This window comes from Plectropomus leopardus, chromosome 16 (genome assembly GCF_026936395.1).
Source record: "Plectropomus leopardus strain MGB_pleo_1.0 chromosome 16, ASM2693639v1, whole genome shotgun sequence".
Classification (NCBI taxonomy): domain Eukaryota; kingdom Metazoa; phylum Chordata; class Actinopteri; order Perciformes; family Serranidae; genus Plectropomus; species Plectropomus leopardus.
The window spans coordinates 19,968,391-19,985,463 of NC_142191.1; the positions used below are offsets into that span (position 1 = coordinate 19,968,391).

At 39.5% G+C, this 17,073-nt stretch overlaps 2 long non-coding RNA genes across 3 annotated transcripts in view; both read right to left on the reverse strand.

Annotated features, from left to right (window-relative positions):
* Nucleotides 1-4,883, reverse strand: part of LOC148186883 (uncharacterized) — a 56,028-nt gene extending 51,145 nt beyond the window's left edge. Inside the window, exons 1-2 of one of the 2 annotated variants that reach the window (XR_015779156.1) lie at nucleotides 4,746-4,883; nucleotides 3,518-3,658 (exon numbers count right to left, since the gene is read on the reverse strand). This is a non-coding gene — a long non-coding RNA (uncharacterized LOC148186883). Of the gene's footprint in view, nucleotides 1-3,517; nucleotides 3,659-4,618 lie in introns of both variants that reach the window. The other variant, XR_015779155.1, reaches the window with a different exon arrangement.
* Nucleotides 4,884-9,686: 4,803 nt separating this feature from the next.
* LOC148186884 (uncharacterized) overlaps nucleotides 9,687-17,073 on the reverse strand; it is a 68,250-nt gene continuing 60,863 nt past the window's right edge. The window contains exon 3 of the long non-coding RNA XR_015779212.1: nucleotides 9,687-12,067. This is a non-coding gene — a long non-coding RNA (uncharacterized LOC148186884). The remainder of the gene's footprint in view (nucleotides 12,068-17,073) is intronic.

Here is a 17,073-nt window from a genome sequence, read left to right on the forward strand (position 1 = left end):
AAAAAACCAAAACATAATTCAGTTCTGATCTTAAAATCTTACTTATGACATTAAGTTCAAAAGAATTAACCAAAGTCATGGTGAAATGTAGGACTGTTGCAGATGTAGACAGAAAAAATGGCTCATAAGATGTGGTTAATGATGAATTTTCCATCTCTCTGATTGATTATGATTAGAACCTGGTTGTCTGAAACCACATCTTGGCCATTTACAAATGCACACAAATGCATTATGTCCTCTGTCTCATTGACCATGGTGAAAAGATTTGATGAAATGTAGGACTGTTACAGGTGTAGACAACATAAATGACCCAAAGGATGTGGTTAATGATGAATTTTCCTTCTCTCTGATCGATTATGATTAGAACCTGAGCTGTCTGAAACCACATCTTAGCCATCCATGTACAATTGCCCACAAATGCATTTTGTCCTCTGTCTCATAAACTATGATGAAAATCCCCACTATGTAAAACTACATTTCAACCATTCATTTAGAACAGTCTAGAAATGCTTCTGTTGTGCAACAGATAGGGAACTAATGTAAGAGCAAAATGTACATCCTACAGGTGAGGCTTAGGGCCATGTAAAAAGAAAACATAATTCAGTTCTGATCTTAAAATCTGACTAATGACATTAAGTTCAAAAGAATTAACCAAAGTCATGGTGAAATGTAGGACTGTTGCAGATGTAGACAGAAAAATGGCTCATAAGATGTGGTTAATGATGAATTTTTCTTCTCTCTGATCGATTATGATTAGAACCTGAGCTGTCTGAAACCACATCTTAGCCATCCATGTACAATTGCCCACAAATGCATTTTGTCCTCTGTCTCATAAACTATGATGAAAATCCCCACTGTGTAAAACTTCATTTTAGCCATTCATTCAAAACAGTCTAGAAATGCTTCTGTTGTGCAGCAGACAGGGAACTAATGTGAGAGCAAAACTGAAATCCTGCAGCTGATATTTAGGGACACGTAAAAAAAACCAAAACATAATTCAGTTCTGATCTTAAAATCTTACTTATGACATTAAGTTCAAAAGAATTAACCAAAGTCATGGTGAAATGTAGGACTGTTGCAGATGTAGACAGAAAAAATGGCTCATAAGATGTGGTTAATGATGAATTGTTCTCCTCTCTGATCAAACATGATTAGAAACCTGGTTGTCTGAAACCACATCTTAGCCATTTACAAATGCACACAAATGCATTTTGTCCTCTGTCTCATTGACCATGGTGAAAAGATTTGATGAAATGTAGGACTGTTGCAGATGTAGACAACATAAATGACTCATCAGATGTGGTTAATGATGAATTGTTCTTCTCTCTGATCAATTATGATTAGAACCTGAGCTGTCTGAAACCACATCTTAGCCATCCATGTACAATTGCCCACAAATGCATTTTGTCCTCTGTCTCATTGACTATGATGAAAATCCCCATTGTGTAAAACTATATTTCAACCATTCATTTAGAACAGTCTAGAAATGCTTCTGTTGTGCAGCAGACAGGGAACTAATGTGAGAGCAAAACTGAAATCCTGCAGCTGAGATTTAGGGACACATAAAAAGAGAACATAATTCAGTTATGATCTTAAAATCTGACTAATGACATTAAGTTCAAAAGAATTAACCAAAGTCATGTTGAAATGTAGGACTGTTGCAGATGTAGACAGAAAAAATGGCTCATCAGATGTGGTTAATGATGAATTTGCCTTCTCTCTGATCAATTATGATTAGATCATGTGCTGTCTGAAACCACATCTTCGCCATCCATGTAAAATTGCCCACAAATGCATTATGTCCTCTGTCTCATTGACCATGGTGAAAAGATTTGATGAAATGTAGGACTGTTGCAGGTGTAGACAACATAAATGGCTCATAAGATGTGGTTAATGATGAATTTGCCTTCTCTCTGATCAATTATGATTAGATCATGTGCTGTCTGAAACCACATCTTGGCCATCCATGTACAATTGCCCACAAATGCATTTTGTCCTCTGTCTCATAAACTATGATGAAAATCCCCACTGTGTAAAACTACATTTCAACCATTCATTTAGAACAGTCTAGAAATGCTTCTGTTGTGCAGCAGACAGCGAACTAATGTTTGAGCAAAATGTGCATCCTACAGGTGAGGCTTAGGGCCATGTAAATAACTGAAAAAGGGGGGAAAATTCCTGTCAGATGATCACAAGAATACTTCCCATGTAAAACCATATCTTAACCATTCACGTAGAAATGTTTACACATGATTGCATTCTCAAACATGTCGGGAACTAAAAAAATACAAAATTATTTCAGTTCTGGGTTTTAAGTCATGATGCTGATGTTCACAATCAAATGATTAATACAATTTTTAAGATTTAAAAGGCATCATGGCAACCTTGCAGCAAGAACTTATCAACTGTCAAAAATTAGTCTACGCCCTTTCACATAAAAATAGCAATTTGAGTAATTCCATACCGTCAAGGCGGTCACACAGTTTGAATACGTGTCCATTTTAAAACACATTCCAGGGTTAATATCAGTAAAAGAGGAAGGGCCATATCGCTGCTGTCAGGCGAAAACCAATCTCTAAAAATGTTATTTTTCAAGAGTCAGAAAAACCAGTGTTTAAAAAGGATACAGTGGAGATAGGAGGTGAAAAAAAAATAAAATAGTGCAATGCGGAGATACCAGGTTTGCGCATGACACTGACAATGTGCTTCAGTCTGTGCAAGATGGAGAAAGTCATGTCAGGGCAATACGAATTCTGCCTACATCACAGCAGTCTATACCAGAAGTCTGCTTTGATCTCAGAATTCTCTTACATCACAGAATTCTCTTACATCACAGAAGTCTGCTTTGATCTCAGAGTTCTCTTACATCACTGAATTCTCTTACATCACTGAAGTCTGCTTTGATCTCAGAGTTCTCTTACATCACAGAATTCTCTTACATCACTGAAGTCTGCTTTGATCTCAGAATTCTCTTACATCACTGAATTCTCTTACATCACAGAATTCTAACTGACCCAAAGTGACCCCAAACAGGTCTATGGGCATACTGGCTCACACCTCCAGCACTTCATGTAAACCTATCATATGGATAGTACTGAATGTACCTCCAGAAGCGATTTGGTCAATAAAATCGCAACATAAGTGTACAGCAACTAAGAAACCACATGTCACGCACCAACAGGGCATAACACCCAGGCACACAACAATGTGTGACACATAAACACTAATAATTGTGCATTTACAAAATTACACCTCAGCATATTGGGTACAGCTCGCTAGCTGTTAGCATAACAGTGTTGACAGCATGGTGAGGATCTGTCGGGACAGTACATCACGCAGTACATTCAAGATCAGATATGAGATGGACGATACAGAATGAGCTGGCAGAGGCATCAGATGAACCTGTGCCCGAGAGAGAAACTATGTCTGCTGTTTGTTAACTTTTTTGTTGTTTTTGTTTTAAAAGATGAGGCCAAAGAAAAAAAAAACACTTCACAGACAACACAGAGGAGCTTACCCGTAACGTTAGCTTGTAGTTGCACTGTCACAGACACCACGGTTACTGCTGGAACTGGAGAAAACGAAACAGACCTATACAACTCTCCTGCATCCCTGCGGTCAGTGTGGCGATAATGTTGCCTTCTCCACAAGTGACGGTCTGTAAACAAGAATTCATTGTTAACTGCAGTCTGTGCAAGTGAAGCTAAAGACAAAATAGCTTTTTGCAGCTGAGGAAATTAAACTATTATGAAATATCTTCTGCTATGTACTTGCTGTTGTTTTGTGTTTCATAGTTTGTTCTACTGACTGGTAAAATACATTATTAAAGTCATATTATGCTTGATATGATGCAGCTGCTGTACCTTTTGCTAAATAAAAATTTGAAAACATTTGTTGGCATAAAACCTTTTATCTGTTGATCCTTTCAAATCAATACTTGATATTCCAACAATGGCAATTCAGTGCTGAAAGGTGTTTAAATCAAAAATCAAATCGAGGCACGATCATAAAATCATAAGTCTAAGCAAATTGTGGATTTCGAGAATCACATATATCGGTTAACCCTTTGAAACTGGGATCAATATCAGTTTTCTGTTTCTGCATCCAGATGCTTTTTACAAGCACTTAAACAATGAAAACCTGAGTAGATCAGTTTTATTTCTTTCAAAAGAAAAATGAACAGATCGCCACAACAAGAAATGAGTAAAACATGAAAAGAAAAGGTCCTTAAAGCTTATTTTATTAAGAGCAAAGAGATTTTTTAGAAAATTATACCCCCCAAAAAATTGAAAAATTGTCCTAGAAACTTTTTTCATGATTAACTTTTCTCTCATGATAAATTTCCAGATAATTGAAACATTTTACTTTTTTTGTACATTTTTGAGTTATATATATATATATATATATATATATATATATATATATATATATATATATATATATATTATGAAATCTAAAAAAATATCATGGCCAGCCAGCACTTAACAAAGAGAGGGGGGAATCACTTCACATAAGAATCACAATTCGTTTTTAACGATTCAGAATCGATTCAAAAATCCTAAACATCGATTATTCTTAACCCTCTAAATTGCTTATCATTTAGAAAAGTCTTAATTACACTGTTTGTCGGATCGCCTTAATGTTTTCGCCAGTAAAAGCTGCCGCGCTGCCGTTCAGAGGGATGACTCTGTTGCTCTTTTAGAAGCATCACTATCAGCCTGAGATTTCGGATCTTTTTACGGGACCTTGTTCAATAAGTCCATAGTGATGGATCCGATATTGGGTGTCTTCCGTCCATAATTTATCCATATTTCGATGATAAACGTACATTAGCATCGACGCTAAACGCCATATTGGCTTCCCATGGTGCCTTAGTAAAGAGGTCAGAGGTTTGTTTTGGTCTTGTCCACCAATCGGAAGACGATTCGACACTTTGTATCCGCTTACGTATGTTACACGTCACCTGAAGCAAACTGTACTGTGATTGGCCTAATCCTGCTGTATCTATCGCTCTGTGTTATTGGTAGCGTGCAAGCCCCCTGATAATAATAATAATAATAATAATAATAATAATAATAATAATAATAATAATAATAATAATAATAATAATAATAATAATGAGACAAGGGTAAATCAGGAGACAGTGTAACAAGCAGCAGGGCCTCATATAGATGTAAACTCTGTGTTCACTGCAGACAGAGCAGGCAGGAGAATCAGGCCCCTCTCTGAAGTGTCAATGAGTGTGATGTGGCCCTCTACAGCATCACAGAGCGGAGCTGCTTTGCAGAATGACACAGATAATGGCATACACAAATACCTGCAAAACAAAAAAAAAAAAACAACGATGGAACTTTTTTTTTGAGTGTCCATTTTCTGAACTATAATTATTCTGATTACCTCCATAATTTCAGACACACTTTGCTTTGATAACAATAGATGTCATTGGCAAAACATCCTTAAATTACACCTCCTATATCTTGAATCGGAAATTGATTTTGAATCGCAAATCGCTTTGAATCGAGAATCAATTCTAAATCAAATCTTGACCCCAAAAATCGAAATCGAAAACACATTTAGTTGTTGGCAAATTAACTCTTGCAGTCACAAAAAACCCTGCAGGCATCAGCTCTTCCTAATCAGACTTTTACTTAGGTATCACACACCTCTCTGTGTAGCAGATACTTGAAAAAAAGACCTGGATGATTCAGCCAACACATTTTTCACTTGTACCAAAGATGACTCATCTGTTACCTCCTTACATTAAACCTCTCGTCTACTGCACCAAGACTGTGGTCACTGCTGCGCTGGCCTCATACACGCCTAAACAACTGCTGCAGGTGAACAGACTGAAACTGACTCAGGTCAATCCACAGCATCCCCGGTCACAAAACCAACAAGTTTGATTATATTTCTCTCAGCTGCATCACTTTTCGTGCACAAATTAGTCAAATGTTATCTTATAATACATTACACTTAATCTCACAATTTGAAAATGTTCAGTAAGATTAATTGCCTTGATAATTAAAGGGTACAGAGATCTCTTTTGTGATCTCTAGAAAAAAAGCTGAATTATGTTACTATCATTTCCAATCATCTCTTTCAGCAGTGGTGTAATACAGCGTAACAAGTATAGCAGAAAAACATAAGTCATGGTTCTGGCTGAAAACCACCATGCCACCAAGCAGTTGAAGTGCATTCAGGTGAATTGGTGTGATAGGGGAACGATACGAGCCTGACGCAGACACAGTCCAAATCCAAATACTCTATCCTCTCCTCATTCTCTCATAACTCACTGCTAGATACAATCTGACAGAAGCTCTGCAGGAGAAAGTCGATAGAAGAAAGTCACTTCTTTTTTTTAAAATTGAATTTGGGTATTTATTAAACTTTTTGCAATAGTTTAAAAGACATATACATAAATGTATTTTTTTAGAACTTCATTTTGTTTCTGTTATATGATACATTTGGGTTCCCTGGCAAATTTTTATCTCAAATTTTTTCAGAAGCAAATATATGGACGACATGCATGCATGTATTTACTTATCATATTTTATTACTGTAGTGCAGTGCCTGTTCAAAGCATCTGGTTATTAACAGGATGATTGCTTGGCCTGTGACAATGCTGCATGCGGCTTTCCCCCAGAACTGCTCACACAAACAACTACACACAGCTATAGATTTATTATGATGTTTAGATATCAAAAAAATGAATCAAGGGAGCTATTCTGCTAACGATAAAGTCTTTAGTGATGTGAGTTAGTATGGAAAACTTCAACACTTTGAAAGCAGTGGCAGGGTGGCCCGAATCCTGACCCCAAGGAACGGAAAACAAGTTTGGTTTGAACATTTTCTTGTTTCATTAAAAGTAACCCATTCAGATTCTTCAAACACAAAACAATATTGGGATGTTGTGTACATATATACATCTAAACATGTAGCACTATTGTATTTGTCTTAAAAAGTCAAAATATTCTCTAGAAATGTCATCAGAACAGTATTTCCCTTACTCTTTTTCCAGGGACACTTTGGTCTACAGCATGCATTTAAATGGACAGATTTTCTTTTTAAATCAAACGTTTTTTGACACCTATCAGTTACATAACACCTTATGTTTACTTTAAACACCATTTTAACACAAATTGTGAAGTTTAAGACTGTTGTTTTCTCATGTTGGGCCATGGGGGTTAAAGAGGGGGCTTGGCTCTACTACAGTCCCCTTAAGGTGATGTGAAACACTGATTTGCTTACAGACGTACATCAAATCAGTCTGCATTTGAGAGTTCTCAGAGCTCAGGAAGCAGTGATCTAGAAATCATAGAAAAGTTGGATAGGGGATCTGAACGGGTTAATATCGGACATGTCACATGTCTAAATTATACTAGATTTAACACTGCATGTCCTTCATGTCCCCAGCAATACACCCACCAAGTGTGAGGGTGATGAATACTTCTGGAGATCTGTGAATGAAACACTCAAAGCACACACACATACACACATACACACATACACGCATACACACACACACACACACACACACACAAACTGTAGCTTTCTCATGTCAGTTTATTCGAAAGTGTGTTAAAGTTTGTTTTTTTTTTACTCAAAAGTCAAGAGGCAATGCAGAAGCACAAACAAGTCAACAGCACCACAAATCGATACAGCATTTATTTATTTCAGAAACTTTAATACTGTTATCACTGCAAATGTCTTTTATCTTTACATTTTACAAAGACAATGGATCTGGGATGTAAACCTCATATTCAATTCTTTAAAACTTCTTGAAATTGTGTGCTTTATCTTCAAGTCAGAGCTGATCACTTTAACTGTTTGTTTTTCCGACAGGGGGAAACAAAACGGATCTGGACACAGCGGCGTAAGCCGAGACTCTGAGCTTTGAGAAACCTTCCTTTCCTGCTGCAATCACCAACTTTGCAAGTTGTGCTTGACTAAAACCAGCATCCCTCCCCAAAAACAATATCCCGCCCACTCTTGTCTGATCAGTGACAGTTGAGGAAAATTAGGGTTCAATTATTTTTTTTATGAAATGAATTGAGTCAAGCACCTTCCTCTGTTGTTCAGGAGCTGCACTGACAGGAAAACTAAGAAGCAACATCTAGACAAGATTGCACAGGAATGAATCAATTCACCCTTCTTATCCAAAACCTGTCAACACAATCCTTTTTATAAAACACTGTGCAAAGGTTCTTCAAATTAAAAGATAGTACAAAATGGAACATGTGAACATCTGAACATTTACATTTCCCATAACCCTCCAAAAAAGCACCAAAAAACAAAGCTGAGGAGAGAAAAAACAAAACAAAACATATGCACCGTTAAACAACTCGGCATTCACACTGGAGTAACTGGCGTGTGTGCGTTTTTATGCGTCTCTGTATAAGGTGGACGACTGTATCTAACATCTGATGCACACTTTTAAAGATGCGAGCGAAAACATCTGCACTGCACAGTCAGCCTTGTGGCCGTACTTCATTTGAAATACAAAAAACTAGAGCACTTTCCATGTACAATAAAATACGAAACTACCTATAAGTCATCATTTAAGCGTCGACGTACTGTAGCTCCGGTCAGGGAACCAGAGCTCACAACAATTTACAGTCAAACTTGCTGGATAGGGAACATTCCTGCCTAAATGACTCATATTTTGTGAATATTTTGAGGATTTCACATTGTTGGTTGATGACTAGACTGCTTTTCACAACTGGCCAACTTGTTAGAAGAACAGAATTATATTAACAAGCAAAGCGATGAAGCAGCTGACTGTTCTCTGGTCGTTATGATCCACGCAGGCTGACGAGAGGTTCTTAAAACAGAACCCTCTACGTCGTTTTGTTAAGGGTTCACTCTTCTCCCTGCAAAACTGCAGAGCTGAGTGTCGGTAATAGTAAACATCACATTTCTTTAGGCTTGTTTATATTCTCTTTACATTCAGACCGGGTGCCGCTCTGTGCGTTTTGCTGCAGGGTTTTAAATTGCATCGATTCAAGACGCAAATTTGCTTTTAGAGATTCAGAAACTGGGAGAGTTTTTTCATCAAAGGGCTTTGATGGCAAAGGACGGGGGAATTAAGGCTTACACCACGTTTTCGAACAGTATCAGTATACATGCTCGAGTTAGCGACCTGAAAAAACCCCAACACAGACACCTGGCTGCCCAAACAGCTTTGTGGCTCCTGCTTGGGTTGTAAGTGATTTGAGGGAACATTTCTTCCAATACACTCATTACAGGGGCCAGCTGCCCTGAAAGATATACTGCATGTAACTGGATGCAAAAGGCACACACGCACACACACAACACACTCACATCGACACATTTTCATACACTTCACACACAGTCTTGTCCCTGCGTCCGGAGGCAGACGGGCCCGATTGTGTTGAGTAAAATATTCAGGCTCCCAGTTAATACCCACCGCAAACACTGATGAAGTCTCCGACTGTGACTAAAATGCTGTTTAAAACTAATATGTGTGTTACCAGGTGTTTTTATTTTTCAGGATGACGAAGAAGAGCCTTTCCCTTTCATCTGTTCCCCAGGTGCTGTTTCAAAGGCACGTCCCTGTTCTGCCTGGGAGTATGACCAAAATAAGTGACTGTAGGCACGGCTGGATAGACTGATGTACATTCACACAAAGATGACACACGTTGCCACTGAAACACAATAACTCCTCCTTACTGCGGGGCCTTTTAATCCAAGCACACACCTCATTTTTGTTGGATTACAGTTCTCTGCAAAAGTCTCAGGCCACAACACAATGGCTTCTTCAGACTGGGGTTAATATTTAGTGCAAAAAATGAAACCTAGCTAAAAGCTAAAACAATTCATTGAGCTTTGCAGATCTTGAATGAGGCCTGGTGTAAACAGAAGATTAGTATGGAGTTCAAGATATGCTCATTAGAAAGGGAGGTCACACCAAATAGTTGCAACTGCAGCCTGTTGAAATTGTATTATTATAAAATATTTAAGTTTTTAATACTGTATATATATATATATATATATATATGTCTTGAATGATCTGGTTGTATTTTAGTCAAGAGACAACAAAAATAAATATATATGATCATTATAACCTTGCTAAGATAAAGTTTATGGTGGTCTAAGACTTTTGCACAGTTGTGTGTTCTCTGAAAATCCCAGAAAACTGGAGGACAGAAGTTAAACTTTAAGCACAAACACACACACTAACACACACACACACACACACACACACACACACACTAAGTACACCTAAGGTCTGCTCCCTTTATCAAAAAAATCAACCTTTGATTGTCTCTCAAAGCTGGCTCCTGATTTTTCTTGCTGTTCTGTGTTCGTGTGGCCTCCCCGTCGATGTCTGACTGATTGTTGAAGAGGCGTGGGAAAAAATACAGAGTGACTGGCAGCACATTTAATAACCATGACATTTCCACTGGTCATCACTAGAGGGCACTGTAAGCAACACGACAGCAGGCTCGGGCACCACAAAATACAACAGAATACAGAAGAAAAAGCATATAGTCAGGCGTTAGCCAGAATTAAGAAAGAAAGCCATTTTAAATAATATAGCTAGTGACCCTTTTTTTGAGGAACTAAACACTGATGTCAGTTGTACTGTACGAATAGAACAACTTATTTATTGGAATTATAATACAAGGAAATAAATTAACCAATGTCTCTGTCATTTCTCATCAGCTGGCTCTCTGTGTTCCAGACGGTGGGATGTTGAGTCCTCGCGCTGCTTTTTCCCAAAAGCACGATGCTTTCACGGAAGAAGACGAAGGCTCTTGTGCAGCATGTCTGTTAAGTATAACCTTTCAAAAAAAAAAGAAAAAAAGAAATATATCCATGTTGAACTTCCCAGAGCAAACTCTCCCCTTTGTTTCTGAGAGACTGGACTTCTTCCTATTGCTTTTAAGACACATACAATTGAGATGGACCAAAGCACTCTGGATGTCACTCATGTTTAATGGCACCGCTTGCCGATGGCTTATAAATAAACTCCTCTGTCAGGTGTTGGTTTGTGCTGTGGAGGCAGACAGGATGCAGTAATCCAGATCTGAGAAAAAAAACACTGTACAAATCCATGTTTCCCTTCTGATCAGAGGCAGATGGACCTGCTTCCATGTCGGAGGCTGACGGACAAACAGCCACGATGACCCTTCAGTTTTCGAGGAAACACTTAATTTCTTTACACTCCATTTACACGTGAGAGAAATGAAAACCTCTGCTGTGTCCAGCGGGCTTCAGATTCATTATGTGTGTTTGTTTGCGTCCAGGCCGGCAGATTTGTGGCGTACCTGTTGCGTGGCGTTTCAGAGGCGTCTTCTCTGCAGTCACAGGGATGTCTCTGCTGCCCTCCGCTGTGGCAGGTTTGGTTTGGCACAAAGAGAAGCTGGGCAACATTAGAAAAAAGTAACTGGGAAAAACGGGAAAAGGTCAGATATCTACTGTAGGTCGTCCAAAAGAAAGAAGTGCATCCACTTGGAAAGCACGGCAGAGGGAGTGTTGACGTTCACAAGCTGACCTCTTCAGAAAAAAGGAGTGCGGGAAAGAGCTTCCTCTTCATTGGCATTTTTGCAAAAAAAAAACTTTTGGCACGGCAATATGAGAGAAAGAACAATTCGGCAACGCTCCCGTGGTCCCGTTATAGTAAAGGTCAGTCCTTCTTAATCTGATGAACACGCCCATTTTTCTCGAGTCTCGTCCTGAGAAAGTTAAAAAGAGCCGTCTGTGAAGACTGATGCTGGCCGACAAAATGACTGTTTGAAGTCGATGGAAGATGGTCGGAGGGTTCAGCATCAGAGTCCAACAAGTCTCCACTTTCCTCGAGCACAGTTCCTGCCCCCTCTGCCTCTCCGTCCAGACTGTGTGTGCTGATGTGTGCGTGTGTGTGTGTGTGTGTGTGAGAGCTGAAACGTGCAGGTCGGACTCAGTTCATGTCGATGGTGTTAAAGACCCACTCTGTGAACTTCTTGAGCTTGGCGGCAGACGTCTGCGACTCCTCCTGCAGTCTCTGGTTGTCCTCCCACAGCCTCTTGATCTGACCCTGAAGTCTCACCTTCTCTTCTCGCTCCTGTGGAGGACGGAGAAACGTCGGCTCAAGTTAATAAATCAAACCAGGTATTTAAGATGGGGTGCCCAGTTTATTTTTTGGGGGGTGGGCCGGTAATCGGGGCTCTCTTGGCACCAGGGCCCAGTGCTGCTGGATTATAAATGGATGCTGTGTCTCATTCTGCTCTCTCTCTCCTCCCAACAGGGACGCTCCCTCTGAGTGATGTATCAACTTTGAGTTCATCCCCAGTTTCCTTTTTTTTGCCCACTACACAACATCCCCACACCACACTGATCACACACACGGATCACACACACTGATCACACACATTGATCACACACACTGATCACACACACGGATCACACACACGGATCACACACACGGATCACACACACTGATCACACACGCGCCGTCTGCTTTACTGACATTAACATCCCACGCTTTAGACTCTGTTTATTAGCATGTTCAGTTACTTTTGTTCAATAAAGTTACCTTGGTTTAACCTTTAAAATGGTGCGTCTCCCATATTTGTCAGGCCCAAGAGCCAAGTCATAACAGCTAATTCATGTCTAGTTTCAGTCCGATAAACGGAGAGAGAGAGTGGGGCGAGGAGGGGCTGAACGAATGAGCTGCGTGCGACAATTTAGGGGGAACAGCGGTTTACTGTGAGCATTGTGTGCATATGCCCGTGGCTGTCTCGAGGATTTTTTAAATTCTGTTTGTTGTCTTTTGTTTTTCAGATTTCTTCCTACCCCAGCTTTAAGCACTTAACTCTGAAAAACAAAAACAATAATGGAATGAGTGTTGTAGTGGAATAAATGCCTCACAAATACAATAAAAACAAAACCACTAACACTCACGATTGAATGTAAACGCTTTACTCTGCATAAATAAAATAAACTATCTGGTATTTAAAGAAACAGCTCGAGTCTGCAGACAGTGAGTCACACTGTGCTGAACTTGAGGGCTTTGTGGATAGATTTTTATCAGTTGACATTTTGAATCCGCCAAAAGCACAGCAAAACTAAATCCCCGGTTGGGTGCATGAGCATAAATACCACGGCAGTTAAAGAAAACATTAAAACCGTGGGGCGTTTGGCTTCACGCAGTCACTCAGCTGCGAGCTGATTGCTGCTGGCTTGAGGGCGGCTGAAGGAGGTGAGAGCGAAGCATACTCGTTTTTTCTGGTGTCAAATTAATCTGCCACTTAAAAAAAATGTAGACGGCTCAACACTTTCCAGAATTTCACCGACAGCCGAGAGTTTACTGAGAATTGCGTAAGAAATAAATCACAACCAGACTGCGGCTGTTTTGTGGGTAAAACTCTCGACTGTTAACAGGTCAGAGTGGTTAAAGTCTGCAGAGAAAAGCTCAAACGTGTCAGAGGAACAGAGGGCTTCGGTAGAGGACTTTTAGCTTCCAGTCCTGTCAGAAATAAAGTGGTGCTGCTTTTACCAGTCGAGTGTGGTGCGACTGGTCCGTCTGTCTGGGATCAACAGTAAAGGCCGCAGCCAGAGGTGTAATGGCTTTTCTCGGGCTTCACAGCTGAAGTCTACTTTGTTGTTACTTAGAGGACAGATGGCGCAGTCTGAGGTTTCTGAAATAGAGATGATCAGTTTGAGCTCAGCTTTTTGTAATGATTTTTAATGACTGAATTGTTTTGCTGGCTGCATTTGCTAACGGTCGACACGTTGTCGGCCTGGTTGGTTGTTGATCATTTTGCTGATTGTTTGTATTGGCGTTGTATTTTAATAATCCCCCAAAAAACTGATTGATTAAAAAGTGTGCGTATTTTCACTCAATCAGCAACAATCAGCAGGCAGTCTGCAACTCATGCAAAGAAAGTGTCAGAATTTACTTTGTAAAACTGCAGGGAGCTTTTTCCATTTATTCAGTTTTCATTTAAATTTGCACTGTACTTTATTAAAAAATGTGCTGCGAAGTTGCTATAAAAGATGCTGAAAGTTTCAGTTCTGATTTGCTAAAGGCTTCAGAATTCTAAACATTGACAGAGACGTTTTTGTTTTTATTAGAAATGCATATCGGTTCCAAATATCCGTTATCGATCTCATTAAGTACTCATGATCAGTATTGGTATGGGACCTGAAAAATCAGCCGACCCCTACAGAGTGCCTTGCATTTTTCCGCTCAATGTGCCTTGTGTTTTTGCAGGAGCATGCTAAGTGCCTTGAGCTAAAAAAAACAACCAAAAATAGCGGGGAGAGGGCAACCAGCAACTTAACAAGATGTGGCCCAAAAAATTAGCAAAAATTGGTCAAATGAAATGGGAAAATTACCTGAAAAACAAGCAAAAAAAAAAAAAACTGGACAAGGAAAAAAAAACGTGTAATTCTCATAAACTTGTGTTTACGTCTTAGTTTTTGACAATAATCATAAATTTCATTCAAAAATCCCATAAGGTTTTTGACGAGGGAACCAGTGCGATGCTTACTTCCTGGTTGGCCTACAAAAATGCGACATCCCTTCACCACTTCAGACACAGAGCGTCACTTTTTGCTCTGAGCACGTCAGTCTGAGAGGCTGCAGGCAACTCGTCAGTGGACGTTTACATGAGACTCGGGTCTTTTAACGGTGGTTTCAAGATGCCCGGGAAGAGCGCCAGGCTTTGAAGCAAATTTGACAGAGTTTACATTAATGTGGATACATTTCTGTAAGCGTCAAAATTTGCAAAATCTAAGCAAGCAGCAAAATTAAATTATTTGATGGTCCTTCAAGCTAGTGGGACACTAACCCTGAAGTCAGTTGCTCCGCCAGCAGAAGCTGGGCACAGTGAGCATGCTCTACGGGCCCAGTAATGTGGAAAATCTGGTTACTTTTTTACTGCAGAAATAGCGTTTTTTTCTTTCATGCACCACTAAAAAGCTCTCATAGGAATGAACGGGGGTTCAACTGCATGGTGTATCCAGGTTTTATAATACATCCATGCATTTAAGTCAAACAAGAACACACCAGGGCTTCTTTCGCGGTGCTATAGGCACTGGGTTGTTGCAGTTTTTCAACACTGCTGGCAACTACTGTGATAGAAAGAGCTGGGAAGGCAGGCAGGATGACTCCAACAAACCCTGGACTTCACCCTGGAGCGTGTCATTCACTTTCTGTTTGAATGTATATAACATTTTGCTGCAAAAACAACAGGAAATATCCATAAAATTGAAGTGCTTTACTTATGCTGTAAGTGCAGTTTCAAATATTTTGAATTATTCCAACGATTTTTTTAAGCATATCTGGGTCTGGGTGGTACAGTTACAAGGCAAGCAAAGAAGCCCAGAGGCCCTCTCTCTGGCTTCCTGCTGCGGGGACTCTAAGCATTTCAAGGCCAGATGGGGAGCCTAATCCCTCAGTGTGTTGGTCTGCCCAGGGGAAATCCCTCCAGTTGGATGTGCCTGCACAGGCATCCAGGGGGCATCTTTATCATAAACCCAAACCATCTCAACTGGCTCCTGTCAATGCAAAGGAGCAGCGCTGTCGGTCCAGACACTAGTAGTGCACGAGTAGGCTGAGTTTGCATGTCAGAGGGGTCATCTCTATTTAGCAAATGAAGAGGTGGCTAGCTCAAGTTTTGGATAGTTTTATCCTCCACTTCACCTCAGTTTTCAAATATGGCATTTTTAAAATGCTAGCAGGTGTATACAACTACAGAAAGCATTCGTAAAGATTCCTGTATTGAGTTTATTTATCAGCTTTTTCATGAGGCAGTCCAAGTCTTATTAACAGACTAATTTAAGCTTCTCACAATGATTCACGTCTTATTATAAAACATCTGTGATCAAAAATAGAAATAGCAGAGATGCCAAAAATGTGTCTGTGTCAGGGGGACAGTCTGCTCAACAGCCATTACAGACTGTGATGCAGACTGACAGGTATTGTGTAAATCGACAGATCTCCAGCAAGAAGGGGACTGTTTGCATCTCGAATGACAGCGAACAACAAAGCTCTGCCTCTGAAGAACAAAACACCTCTACTTCCTCTGACTCTCCTCTTGAGTGCCTGATAAGCGCTGAGAGCTGCACAGAGACATGAAGGCGTTGTGTGGGCTGCCAGAGAGTGTGGGATAAAAGCATCAAGGTTTCACACATGACACAAGAGGGAAAAAGACAGAGAGATGACCACATGCTGCCAGTAAACAAATATGTTTAAATTTTTTTAATGTATTTTTGCTGTGATAAACCATGAGGTCAGTGATGACGCCACATCAGATAAAAAGTGCACACCCCTTTAGGACAGAATAGTTTGTCTGATATGACTTTGGTAAGTAAATCTGTTGTCCTCAGCGATCTCCACAGTTTAACAATAGTGCAAGATGAACAGACCCTTAAAGTATTTTTCAAATTATTCTGATGGCACACTGATGGTGCTTGGTGCTCGCCGTGTTACTTTCAGCCCACTCATCCCAGTGTTCACAGGTAAGATCTGCTGTTGATATAATTGGGGCATTAAAATGTATTTTTGAAGAATTAATATAATGAATTCACATGAAATAAAATAAGAATTTGATATCATTTTTTTAAATAACTATTTGAATGGCTATATTCTAATAGTAATCAATTATTAATTAATATAAAGGATCGTGGCTCAAAACATGTAAAAAAAAAATCTGACTTCAAATAAACTATAACTAAATATATAAGTTAGGCTAAGTTGACGTCACGCCGTGTTGTTTGTTAAAGGCAGGGGCCCCATCTAATTTATAAATTAATTCATATTAAATAAAATAAGAATTTAATAATAGGACCCTATTTTTTAAGAGTAAAGGTAACTTATTTTATTTTTTAAAGTCAAATATTCATATTTTTATGCCATAAAAAGGAAAGTAGTTCTATCTAATGCTATATTATTATTATCTAATCTGATTGAATCACGGTTAAACATCATTGATCCTCTTGATTTAGCAGCCCGAAACTGAATTAAGGACCCCGATGCACAACCTCCGCTCAAACTCAAACTCCCGTGAACGTCTCTGAACTAACTGAACAGACTTTGGGAGCCTAAAAAGGTCTAAGATGGCG